Genomic DNA, 13,706 nt, shown 5'->3' with positions numbered 1-13,706 from the left:
AAAAAGCAGGGGTAACTATTCTATTTGCAGACAATGTGAACTTCAAACCTAAAATGATTAAAAGAGATAAAGAAGGTCACTACATACTGGTTAGTGGAAAAACACAGCAGGAAGAACTAACAATCATAAATATACATGCACTGAATAAGAAGCACCCAACTATATAAGACAAATACTAAAGGATATGAAAAACCAAATACCCAAGAACACAATTATAACAGACCACTTTAACAGCCCATTGTCACAAAGAGATAGATCAACTAGACAAAAACAGAGCAAAGAAATAATACAACTGAATCATACCTGCGAGCAATTGGACTTAGATGTTTACAGAGTGTTCCACCCAACCACATTGAAAAACACATTGTTCTCAGCTGCACATGGGACATTCTCCAAAATAGACCATATATTATCTCTTAAAACATTCTTAAGTAACTGCAATGGTATTGAAATTATCCCAAGCATAATATCCAATCACAGCACATTTAAACTGGAAACTAATGGCAAAAGAAATTGCAAAACCTGTAAAAATATATGGAAATAAAATAATAACCTTTTGAACAACCAGTGGGCTAGAGATGAAATTAAAGAAAAAATGAAGCAACACCAACTCAGTGAACAAGCAGAAAAACATACTGCAATCGGTGGGGTGCAATGAAAGTGGTCTTAAGAGGGAAATATATAGCAATGAGTTGTTATATCAAGAAAACAGAATGAGTACAATAAACACCCTAAAGCTTCATCTCAAGCTTCTAGAAAAAGAAGAGCAAGTTAAACTCAAAGCTCATAGAAGAGAGAAAATTGTAAAGATTAGAGCAGAAATCAATACAATTAAAATTAAAAAAAATACAAAGATTTAAAGTATCAAAGAGCTGTTTTTTTGAGATAATAAACAAAATTGACAAATCTCTAGCTAACCTTATCAAAAAAAGAAAGAAAAAATCCAAATTCATGCAATAAGGACTGAAAAGGGGGAAATTATGACAGATCCCATGGAAATTCAAAAGATCATAAATATCTACTTTCAAAACCTCTACCCATACAGAGTGGAAAACACAGGAAAGGGACAGACTTCTAGAAACATATGAACTAGCAAAACTCAACCAAGAAGATATAGCAATTTTGAATAATCCAGTATCAGCTATTGAAATTGAAAATATAATTAAAAACATACAACAAAGAAAAGCCCATGTTCTGATGGATTCATGGCTGAATCCTACAAGAAATTTAGAGAAGATCTGATGCCAGTACTTCTTAAACGTTTCAATGAAATTAAAAAGGAAGCCTCTCTAAAGCATTTCTGGAGACAAGCATTACTCTCATACCAACACTAGAGAAAGACCCATCCAAAAAGGAGAACTCTATAGACCAATCTCACTAATACTATTGATGCAAAGATTCTCAATAAAATACTGGCAAATAGAATGTAGCAAATCATCAAGAAGGTCATACATCACATCCAAGTGGGATTCATCCCAGGAATGCAGGAATGGTTTAACATATGCAAATCAATAAATGTAATACACCACATCGACAGAGCCAAAAACAAAAACCACATGGTCATCTCAATAGATGCAGAAAAAACTTTCAGTAACGTCCAACACATGACAAAAACCCTTAAGAAACTTGGAATACAGGGTGTCTACCTCAATCTTATAAAAGCCATCTATAAGAAAACAACATCCAACATTACACTAAATGGACCAAAACTGAAAGCTTTCACTTAAAAATCAAGAACAAGACAACGATGTCCACTATCACCACTCCTATTCAATATAGTTCTGGAAACACTAGCCAGAGCAGTTAGATAAATGAGGGAAATAAAAGGAATAAAGATAGGAAAGGAAGAAGTTAAATTATCACTCTTTACAGATGACATGATATTTTTATAGAAGATCCAGAAAACTCCACAAAAAGACTACTAGAAGTAATAAAGAAATTGCCTTGTAGTAGCCCTTTTTGTAATCTGAATACGTCAGGAGAATTAGGGTCTGTAATGTGGGAGTGAGACCTAGATTCTTATTCTCCCTCTAACCTTAAGCCTTTGTTTCCTCCAAATCTTCCTCTATACGAGGGGTACCATTTTCTCAGTGTTGACATGAGAATGAGATACAAAGTGTATTTCAAAGATCTCAGTGCAAAGCTGGTTGCTGCCCTCCTGGTACAAACAGGAAATGACATTTGCTTCCTTCCTCTGTCCTTTTAAACTCGTGCAGTGCACACTCCTTCCCCAGCTTCCTCTGTCTCCAAAGAAAGGATGTATATTGATGAAGAGTTAATTACTCTTTTCCTTCTGTGTCCATCTAATTAAAATTTTCTAATAATAAATGGTATTTGATATTTACCATCACTGTATCATATATTCAAGCCCTCTATAAAATCCACCCCAGGTCTTGCACAGGATGGTGGAACATAGATGCACATGACTAACTCTCAAAGCAGTCATCATTAGGGATAAAGACAAAGAAAGAAGGGGCTGGGGATTTAGCTCAGCGGCATAAGCACCTGCCTTGCAAGCAGGCAGTCGTGAGTTCGATCCCTGGTACCGATTAAAAAAAAAGAAAAAAGAAAGAAAAAGACAAAGAAAGAAGACTACAGACTGCATTAAAGCACTCCAAAAAGACTTTGGGATCACTGTACTGTGACACGTGACGCTACCGGTAAAGATATAAATGGTTTCTTAGAAGCTTTGCCTTGGTGTGGCCTTTGAAGGATCTTAATATTTACAAGAGATGAAATCAAGTGTTTTCAGAAAAGGAAACAGCTCAAGAAAGAACATAGCTAAACAGAATGTACATAGCATTAAATGACAGAAATCATCTCAGCTGTTTCTTTCTTGATACCACCTTCCTATCCCTGAAGTTTTCTGCTCAGAAAAGCCATATACCACCACAAAGAAGACTCATGGGAAAGGAGATTGAAATATCTTCTTCAAGTCATGTGGAACTGTGTGATGACATCACTCACCAAACTGTGATTTTAATAAAATATCCAGAAATCCTCCACTGGCATTTTATTTGGCATCACAAGACATCCTTATTTCCCACTCATGAACCAAGATCTGATTCTTGCCCCAAGAAGTCAGTTGAATAAAGAATTTAGAAGACTGATACATATAGAGTAATTGGTGGCTTTGTCACTGGCAGCTGCAACTACAGGACAGCGAAGTATCCTACCCTCTGAGAGAAGGCGCAGCATCCTTCTAGCCTGAGGAAACCAGAAGCCAGAGCCCAGGGCAGCCAGGACTGGAGGAGACAGAGGGGAAAGTGCTAAAGGAGACGCTGGAGAGGGAAAACTCTAAAGCCTGTGTTTAGTGTCGACCCAGTGTCTGTCTAATCCTGAGTCACACACATGAAGCTAACTAGCAGGACCCAGGAATCAGACCTTAATTGCTTCCCATCCCAGACAGGACAGTTTCCTAGCTAATGCTCTCCAAGTCAGTTGCCTGATAAAGAAAACGCTATCACTGGGGAAATACAACCGAATTCCTAGCCTCTCTGCTGTACCATTCATAACTTCAGGCTGTAATGAAATGTACTTGACATAGAAAGAATGGAAAATGCAACCATTCTCAATAGAAAACACAAGATCAACCCTGAAATGACACAGATGTTGGAATTAACAGATAAAAATGCAAAATACAAATATAACTTTCTCACACCTGACTTAGGGCTCTGCATTCCTCGACACAGTTTCCAATGCTGTAACGCTCGGGAAGCCTGTTTGGGTAAGTCACTAAATCCAATAAAGGCTGTGACTGATGTATGGCTCTTCTAGCTGTGTTCTCTGACTTGTGTGTGTGTGTATTCTTGTGTGTGTGAGAGAGTGTGCATGTGTGGCCCCAAACATGCCCAGATGCCCACGGAGTCTGTCAGTACTAAAAGCTCCTCAACCTATCCAGGTATCATTGAAGCTGGCACACCATGCCACTCCCATGGTGAGGTCCCCAAAGGAGCGTGTGCAAAGGAAGCCCTGCAGGACCCTTCTGTTGAGGCCCCTTATGATGGCTCTGGGAATCAAAGCCACCAGTTGAATTGATGAAAAAAGCTGGTCACCAGAACCCTGGAGAACCCAAAGACCAGAAAATTGTTGACCAATATCTGCAGTGAACATACTTGCAAGAATCCTTAATGAAATATCTTCAAAATACATCCAGCAACACATTGAGATGTCACATACCATAACCCAGCTTATTATCCTAGAGATACAAGAATGAGTTCACATGTGTGATCAATACAATCATAAACTACACAAATAGAATAAAAAGCAAAAGTCATATGCTCATTGTGATTGGTGCAGAAAACGTTTTTGAAAGAATTCAATATCCACTCCTTACAAAATCCATGAAAAACTTAGTTATCATACATCAATCTCAATATAGTATAAGTTACCTGTGGGAAACTCACACCTTATACTGCTCCAAATGCTTTTTGAAAAGAAAAAATTTCTTCCAAAATTAGGAGGAAGACAAAGATGTTTACTGCTTCCTTTGTAGGTAGAATACTAGAAACTGTAGGGAAAAAGCAATACAATAGGAAGATGACAGACTCGTGTGCAAAGAAACCAGACAGGCTCCACTGAAATGCAAACAAAACACAAAAACAAACACACTCTAGACCAACCCAGCCAAGGAGGAAAGTGATCTCTAGAGTGAAAATTATGGAACACTATAGAAAAAAAGTGAGGAAGACACTAGAATATGTACAATCTGCTGTGATGTGCCATTAATAATGCTAGAGTGAGAGCATCATGACCAGGGGTGGATGGCAAGGTCGTGTAGCTTCTAAAATGTGCCCATGACAGAAGCATGGAGCCAAAAGTGGAACTAAAGAGAACATGCAGGAGGCCAAATGAGAAAAGAAACGCAGTGGGCCTAACTCCAGTGTCAGGAGTGTTTCAAAGGGGAACCTGGCCATTTCTAGGCGGAATGCTACCTACACTCCAGGTGTGCCATACATTGGCTACCTGAGGGAGGGTGCCAGCACCTTAACAATGCTTTAACTAATGGAAAATGCCCACAATCACTCTAATCTCCCCACTGAGATGTCCACTTTGGTGGACACTTTGGTGGTATTTACACAAACCACAACATCATAGAAACCAAGTGCCAGAGTGCAATATGTGCAGACATTGGCAATGAACCCAGAATTGGAAAGCAAATGTGCTACTCCGGTTACAGATCTGGATCAGAGCACTGATAGGATGGAGCCTTGAGAGCTGTGTGAGCAGCACCTGAGAAGGGAGGGACTTTGGGGGACAGAGAATTGACTGATCAGTGAGTAATGAGCCACCATCTCACCCCCATACACCAGATTGCTGTTCTTGAGGGACATCCTGTGTGCTGTCCATGCCCTCCAACATGTGCCAATAGAGGGATCTTCAGTGCCTTCTACAGACTCTGCAGAGAGCAGAGATCTCTGGGGTTGGACCAAATGTCTGGAATAGATAGTGAGGCTCGTTGGGACAGTGACTAAAATAAGACCTGAAAAGATGGACAGAGAAAAGTGCCTAAGTCACAGGGGACACAGTGTGCTCCCACGTGTGATGCACAACATTTCACAAGGGGAGCCCTTCTGTAAGGCTTACCTTGTGAAAGGGAACATTACCCTGATGTATATACCAGCAAGCACTGCGTGCACTGGAAAGCCAAGATCAAAGTCTACTTGAAAAGAGGTTCAGAAGGTGGGGTGTAGTCAGTGGCACAGTGCCTGCTTTTCAAGCTCAAGGGCAAGAGTTTGATTCCCAATTGGGAAAAAAAAAAAAAAAAAAAAAAAGCAGAAAAATGTCTTTACTAAATTTTGGTCTTGCCTTGCTCTCCAGACTTCAGGGATGACCTGGAGTTTCCAGCTGCTCCCAAAGGTCAATGCTTTTAATCTGCAGTTTCTCTGGAAGTCAGAAGTGATCCCAAAACCCCAGGAAATTTCCCAAGCCAGGACAAACCAAACCAAACCAAAAGGAAGACTCTGCAGTGAGGAGATAAGAAGGCAGCCCTTCATCTTTACACCAGCACACTGTTTGGATTTTCACGCCAGGGGACTGTTCTGGGGATAATTTCTTGAAAGCAATCAGCCTGAATCAGGAAGTAGTTCAGTCTGTATAGAATTTGAAGTGGGAGCCTTCTAGTAAGCCACGCAAACTGCACAGGTTCCAGGAAGAGAAAAGTCACATAGCACCTCCTGAGAGCCTACTGGTGCACAGGCTGAGAATCAAACCTCTCTCCCCACTGCCAAGCAGTTCGGAGAACAGGCTGAGTCAATAGCAACTAAGATACATAAAGCAATTAAATGCTTGTATTGTTTGGTTGATTATGCTGACCTGGGACCAGAGGTCTGAGCATCTCTTGGGAGGATGACAGTATGCAGTATGGCAAATATGGGGGATTTCCATTGAAGTCCAATATTATCTTCAAAATCCAATATTGTTCTCATTGTTTTGCTTTGTTCTGATTAATTTTTTTTGCTTTGTTCAATATTCTGCTTTGATTGGTTCTATTCTGTTCTGTGTTTGGTTTGATTTTGCTATATCTGGTGGAAGGAACAACTCTTGTGAAGACAGCAAAATATACTGTGCTAGCGACTGTGGTTTTCCTAGCATCCTGCTTTGAAGTTCTGTACCAATTTTGCTGTTTTGTTTTCATTGGCTTTCTTCTGTTTTGTTTTGTTGGATTTTACCATCTTTAAAAACAGAAGTGGGAGGTACAAAGCAAGTGGTCAAACATTTCATGATTGGTTACATACATAAATCATTTATTGACAGACAGGCTAGTCTTGAAACAATAGAGACACTCCAGGAACCAGGGGAGGCGCTCTTACAGAATGAGCACAGTTAAAGGCATTACCATAATATAAAAGTTTCCCAGAGAGAGGCCCTTTACTGAATAAGCATGAATCAGCCCAGGGGGCCTTAAGGTATAGACATTTACTCTTAGTGCCCATCAGCAGCTGGGCTGTAGACACTGTTAGGGTCAACTGAATTTAGCAGAAACAGCAGAACAACACCTTAGTCAGAGACCTCTAATTGATGATGAAATATCTATAAGTTTATCATCTTGTGAATGTGTTTCTGTATTCTAATTGTGTTACTGTCAATTGCAACACTGTCATCCATCATATTGTAAGGAAGAGTAATCATTTAGGAAATTCCTGTGATGAGGAGAATTTTATAAGATAGATATTTTCTGATTTTGAAATATTTCCTGACAAATTAAGAGATATTTTGGGAATGTGACTCAAACCAAAAGCCCTCATGAAATTCATTTATGTTTCTCTACAACTTGTACGCATAGCATAATAGTAACTTCATGCAATTTTTTGAGCACGATTGTGCTTTGACTATGACCCCTCCTGTGGGTCAGGCATGCAACTTTCTACTTGTGGCATCATGTCAGTGCTCAAAGATTTTAGATTTTGGTGTTTTGCAGAGCTATGTTTTTGGGTTAGGAATGCTCAGCCAGTAGGGTCTTGTGGCCAATGTCCCCATGCAAACACAGACACTCCTAGCAGTCAGGATGTTCAGGAGCCTACAAATCACAACCTAGTAGCTGAGGGCGAAGTGCAGGCTTCCCTGTGATTAAGGCTAATGTTCAGTATGCAGGAACATCCTCTCCTCACAACTGCTCCACTTCTCCATGCTCATCTACAGAGCTCCTGCTCCACAAATACTTTGCTAATCATGGCACTGATCGTGCACGATATGGTGCTTTATCAATTCCACCATTTAAGAGCATCTGAAAATGATGCAGGTCAGGTTCCCTTTATAAAATAATGATACCCAAGACATGTTTCTATCTGAAAGAAAAGTACTGCGCACCTGTGTAATTTGTTTTCATTTGGTTACAATGAGCCTCTGTCATACATGCAGGATAGATCTTATGGACCCTTTTCCAAACAGAGAAACTGCATTTCTTAATTCCTTCACCTTTACCATTTCGTGAAAGAAACAAATGCTGTACATGAGGCTCTGATAGAGCTTGAAGGAGACAGTGATGAAGACCTTCAAGCAAGGGGGAGGTTTGTCAATGCATTTCCTCCTGTGAAAAAGGAGCTGGAGGAGGGCCTATCCAAGCTCTATGCTCTTGAAGAGAAGGTTTACAAGGGCCACAGGCATTGCACCATCACCAATGTGGTGGCTGACTGCTCTGTGTGTCAACCTGACCACCCCGTGACAGCAGATGATAGTCTGATGCTGTGGACCACTGGGATGGGGCTGGGAGCAGTGGCTGCTGTTGCTGGGGCACAGTTGTAATGTAGGAACACTTTAATCAGATAGCAAACTTACAGATATTTCGTGATCAATTAGAAGTCTCTCACCAAGTGTCTGTTTTGCTGTTTCTACTGAATTCAACTGATCTTGAAAATGTCTGCAGCCCAGCTCAAAACCTCTGATGAACACTAAGTCAGAGTAATTGTCTATACCTTAAGGCATCCTGGGCTCATTCAAGGACAACTTTAACTGTGCTCATTCAGTAAGGGCCCTCTCTCAGGAACATTTCTATGTTATGGTAATGCCCGTAACTATGCTCACTCTGCAAGACCCTCCTCCCCTGGTCCCTTGTGTGTTTCAATTGTTATTGCCTGTCTGTTAATATATGACTCAATATATATAACCAAATATGTAGCATTTTGTCACTTGCTTTGTACCTCCCACTTCTAAATTCTATATAGACTAAACTCCTTGCTAATTCAAGGGCTGTTGCCTTTATGGAATTATCCCACAACAGTCTGTGGGCATAAAGATTAAATGCTCTCTTTTTATCTCCTTGAAGCAGAGTCTTCCATTCAGTTTGGTATGGTTTTGGTTTGGGTTGGCTTGGAAATTTTCCCACAGCATTGTGACTGATGTTTCAACCAGCATCATGGACCACTCAGACAAGTTGTCAGTGCAAGCTGAAGCCAGGTACCTGGTGTCAAGCAGAATGGCTTCTAGGCTTCTATGGGCTGTGGGGGAGGCTACACCTTAAGTTGTTTCTGCAACCACAAAGTGTGTGTAAGGCTTCTAAAGCATTAAGAAGGATGTCTGTGCCATTAAGGTGGACTAATTCAACCATCAATTACTAACCAGTGCCAACTGCCTAAGAAGTGGGGAAATCTCAGTACAAAGCAATAAGCAGGTACAGAGAACCTTGGGAGGTTTGGTTCTGGCAACGTCCAAAAGAGCCCAGATCATGGATGTAGCAACTGCAGGTGTCTTCCTTCTGATGGATATGTGCAGCCTTGCACAAGACCCAGTACATTTGCACAAGGGAGCAAAGACCCAGTCAGCCACAGAGCTGTGGAAGCAGGCTCAAGTTCTGGAGAGGAAATTGGAGGACCTCATTTTGATCCAGGAGAGCTCGCAGTGGGACCTGACTAAGTGACACCTTCCTCCAAAAGTGCAGACCTCAGGGCACATGTGCATTTCAAGCACCTGGACAAGGGCAGGAAGTGCTGTAGAGCAGTAGAAGGTGAGATGAAGTCTACCCAACTGGGTGTTAAGGAATCTTGCATTTCTGTGGCTGAGTACAGGGAGGCATGGGTTAATGTTGATGAGGTGCATTAAAGCGAAGGCAGGGACCTGGAGCCTGACCTAAAGGAGAAGCAGTGACTAAACAGTATAGGAAGTAGGAAGGAAAATTTATTGACATTCACTTGGGACCTGAATAGAGTCAACTGCGAGAAGAAGCAGTAAAAAGTCCTGGAAGACAGAGAAAATAAGTTGGAAGCAGCCACAGTGTGTGCCTCCTGCCAGCTTGAACTGGGCTCCCTGATGGTTTCACCTCAGCTCCTTGACCTCCTGCTGACTTGAACTTGTTTCCACCTCCCCCTGCTGCCAGGAGCTACTGGGGGGAGCCAGCACTTGCACTGCATTTGGAAGTCTGCTGTCCACTCCCAAGATGTATACTGGCCAGTCCCACTTTTCTATGGCACAGCAGTACCCGAATAACTCATCAGCCATTGCAGTACACAGTGTCCACTGCTCCACTGCACTGGTGCCTTCCTCTGTGGAGGCCTCTAGGGTTACCAGTAGTCACCGCAGTTTCAGGCCACCCTTTCCACACAGTGAGACAGGGCTCAGGGAGAATATGCTGCTGGCCACCTCACTCTTCATTGTTGAAGTCTCTGTTCTCCCCATGGCTTCAGTTTTCACCTCAGATCCTCACTAGGTCTCAGGAACACATTTGAAAGCCCACTGCAGGTCTCAGGGACAAATCTGAGAAAGGCTGTTCCTCTGCTGTTCTCCACTCTGCCTTCTTCCCAGAAGCTGAAAGCATCTTGATCTTACTTCAGCCATCTTGTTATCATTGTCTCTGAGAAAACCTTTCTTTCTTTTCCCTGCATTGCTTCTCACCATGCCATAGATAAACACAGTAATTAACTGGCATCTGGGATTTTGCTACCAGACCCAGGTGATACTGATTTCAGGAATGTTACTAATGGTTTTGACATTAGCTTAAGAGAAATCAGGTACATTCCAGTTTGGATGGGCTCATTCTGGTAAAGCTTATGGAGGTCCACCATTCTTGCTTCTGCCTTGACCAAGATTATGTACAGAGAGACTCAATAAAGATGAGACTCTCTAATTCTGAATCTTACTGCCTCTTTCTCTGGTCTGATGATATCCTTTTCTTTGGCAGTTGATTAGTTTATACCTACTTTTCTGGGAATAATCTTCTTGTCCTTCTCTGTCTTTGTCACCATCTCTTTCTCCTCCTCCTCTTCCTCTTCTTCCTCCTTCTCCTTTTTTGAGACAAGTTCTCACTCTGTAGTCAGGTTCACCCTGAACTAAGAATTCTCCTGCTTCAGCATCTCAAATGCTGAAATTGCCAGCAATAATCAAATAATCATTAATATTTGTTAAACCAGAACATCAGAAAGAAAGAGCCAGACCAGTGTGAGATATTATCCTGTACAGCACTCCTCCCCAACAGATCAAAAACCTGAAGTTCAGAGAGGTTGATCTCTTGCCACCCACCTGAGTGATCTCTGTAGAACTCCAGGTTCCCTGAAATACTCCTGGAATCTGGTTTCATCCCCTTCCCAAATTAATGACCGCTCCAAAGCAGCACTTGGACTTTCATTAGAATTTTGATGAAAAGAGGGCTAGACACAAGCCAAGTGCTCCATGAACTCTGCTGTCATGGGCACCATGATCACCAATGTCAAGAAGTCACAGCCTAAGCCAGGCACCATGCTGCTTGCTGGCAATCTCAGTATTTGAGATGCTGAAGCAGGAGGATTTTTAGTTCAAGGTGAACTTCACTACAGAGTGAAAACTTGTCTCAAAATAGTGAGGGAGGAGGAGAAGAGGAGTACGAGAAACAGATAGAGATGAAAATAGAGAAGGAAAGGAAGAGGAAAGGGAAAAGTAAGAGCATTAGAAATGAAGGGGAAGTACAAAGGACAGGGGCAGGAGTTGGGGGGAAGGAGAGGGAGGGAGCAGGTTGTACTGGAGGCCAAGGCACAGGTGAGGTGACCCTGGGAAACAGCACTGGGGAACCAGGAAACAAAGAGATGCTGCTGGGGCGCAGACAGAGCAACCCCTGTTTCTTATTCTTGTATTTTACTAGTGCGTGTTTTGCAGTATGTAATGACTATACTGACCATGCGGGTTAGTCCATGAGCATAAACATCTTAATCCTTTCACTTCCCCTGCCTCTACCCTCCCCCACTCTTGCTCCATCTCTAGGTCCCCTTAACACTCCTGTTTCTTCTGTGTTTCGGCAAGTGTAACCCGGCTTCTCACCTCTTCCACCTCTAAGTGGTCCTGATCTTCCCAATGTTTGCTCCTACATTGTTTCTATTTGTGCCACCAAAGTACACTCAGCACAAAACAAACACCTTTTCCTATCACCACACTCTCTACTAGTCCCTTATTACCACTAATTTCAGACTCCAGATTCCTGACTTACTTTGACCCACTTGCTATCTGCATTATCATTTTCTTTGTACTGTGAAACCACAAAGAATTCAAACTCCTTAACATTCATTTACATAGACTTTATCTCCTCCTCTGTATTGATAATTTTCCTGGTATTTGGAAAAACACCTAACACAGTTGACTTCAACTTGGAGAGATTTGCTTTGGCTCATGGTTTTAGCAGGTTTAGTCCATGGCTGGCCATCTCCACATGGTGGAAGCACATGATGAAGGAAAGCTGCTCCACCCATGGCAGCCAGAAGTAGAGAGAAAAGTGTGAGTACAAGAATAATCCCTTTCAGGTCACAGCCACAGTCCCCGCCACCTTCTCCAATTAGGCAACACAGCCTAACAGGATTCTCAATCATAAAGTCAATTAATTAATTGATGAATATAGTGCCACCATGACCAACCACATTCCAAAATCCCAACCTCCAGACACATGAGATTTTGAGGGGCATTTTAGGTCTAACAAATAATAACGTTTCTTCCGCATTTTAAGTCTGCCTTTTTATTAGTTCAGTGTATCTCTGTAGTATGTAAGGGTTACACTCTTTGTGGAGAGTTAATACATTTATAGTATTTTTTGAAGATAGTAAAATACAATAAAACAAAACAGAACAAAGCTAATCAAGACAATGCCGTGAAACTGGTACAGAACTTCAGAGCAGCATACCAGGATAACAGTGGTAGATACCCTAGTATATCTGGTTATCTTCATAATAGTTGTGCATCCCACCAGGTATAGCAAAATTAGACCAAAAATAGAACTTTATAAAATCAATCAAAACAGAATATTGAAGAGAGTGAAATAATTATTCAGGAAAAAGCTAAACAGTAAAAACATTTGCCTTCAAAGATAAGACAGAAGCAAATCTCTCATATTTCCTATATTGTTTGAAAGGGTCATCCTCTAAAAGAGATGCTCAGACCTCTGGCCCCACATCAGCATGATCAACCCAACAATACCAGTATTTAGTTGCTGTATATGCTTCAGTTGCTATCAACTCCAGCTGACCTGGACACCGTCCAGTTGCTAATGGGACTGAGGGGACCCCTTTGATTCCCCATAGGCTCATGGGAGACACTGACTTGTTCTCTCCCTGGTGCCCCTCTGCTTGCTGGCTCACACCGCTGCTGCTTACCAGGAAGGATCCATAACACATCTTAATTTTTTTCTTTAAAATCTCTTTCCTTTCTTCCATCCTCTCCCACTTGGTTCCCTTTCTACTTGCAAAACATCTATCTGCCTATTTCTTATGTTTTAACTTTTATTTTGCTCTTTATTTACATTTTGTGTTCTTATATGAGAAGCTAAGTTTAGCCCAAGGTAGCACACATCCATCAAAAGAGGACACTTGTGGTGACTTCACCTGCGATCCAGGCTCCTGAGGTTACTGCCCAAGCACCTGGCCTGCATCTCTAGAATTAATCTCCTCATGTCCAGGGGAAGTGGCCCCCACTACATCTCTGAATCTGGGCCTGCACATTATTAAACAAAGGAGAGTCTGCCCACAGGAGTCCGCTAACCTTGTCATGCCACAGCTCCCAGGCCTGCTGGAAGCTCCTGGCTTCCAGTCTTCCCACCATTCTGTCTTCTGCGCTGTGACCACAGCAGCACAACTTGGTTTCCAGGGCTGGTAAAGAACTGAGGAATGGATCTGATTCCAAGGAACATGGGGGAAGGCATTCTAATTTCTAATGTCATCTGTTTTTTTTTTCCCAGTATTTTCTAACTTTCATTGTAGAAGTCTTTCATCTGGATCAGGCTGATTCCTAGACACTAGATTTCATTTCTGTTTTTACCTTTT

Source organism: Cavia porcellus, unplaced genomic scaffold (genome assembly GCF_034190915.1).
Source record: "Cavia porcellus strain 051 isolate PalLab524CR breed Dunkin Hartley unplaced genomic scaffold, mCavPor4.1 scaffold_27, whole genome shotgun sequence".
Taxonomy (NCBI): Eukaryota; Metazoa; Chordata; class Mammalia; order Rodentia; family Caviidae; genus Cavia; species Cavia porcellus.
The sequence above is the reverse complement of the archived record's forward strand: the minus strand, read 5'-3'. Positions refer to the sequence as shown.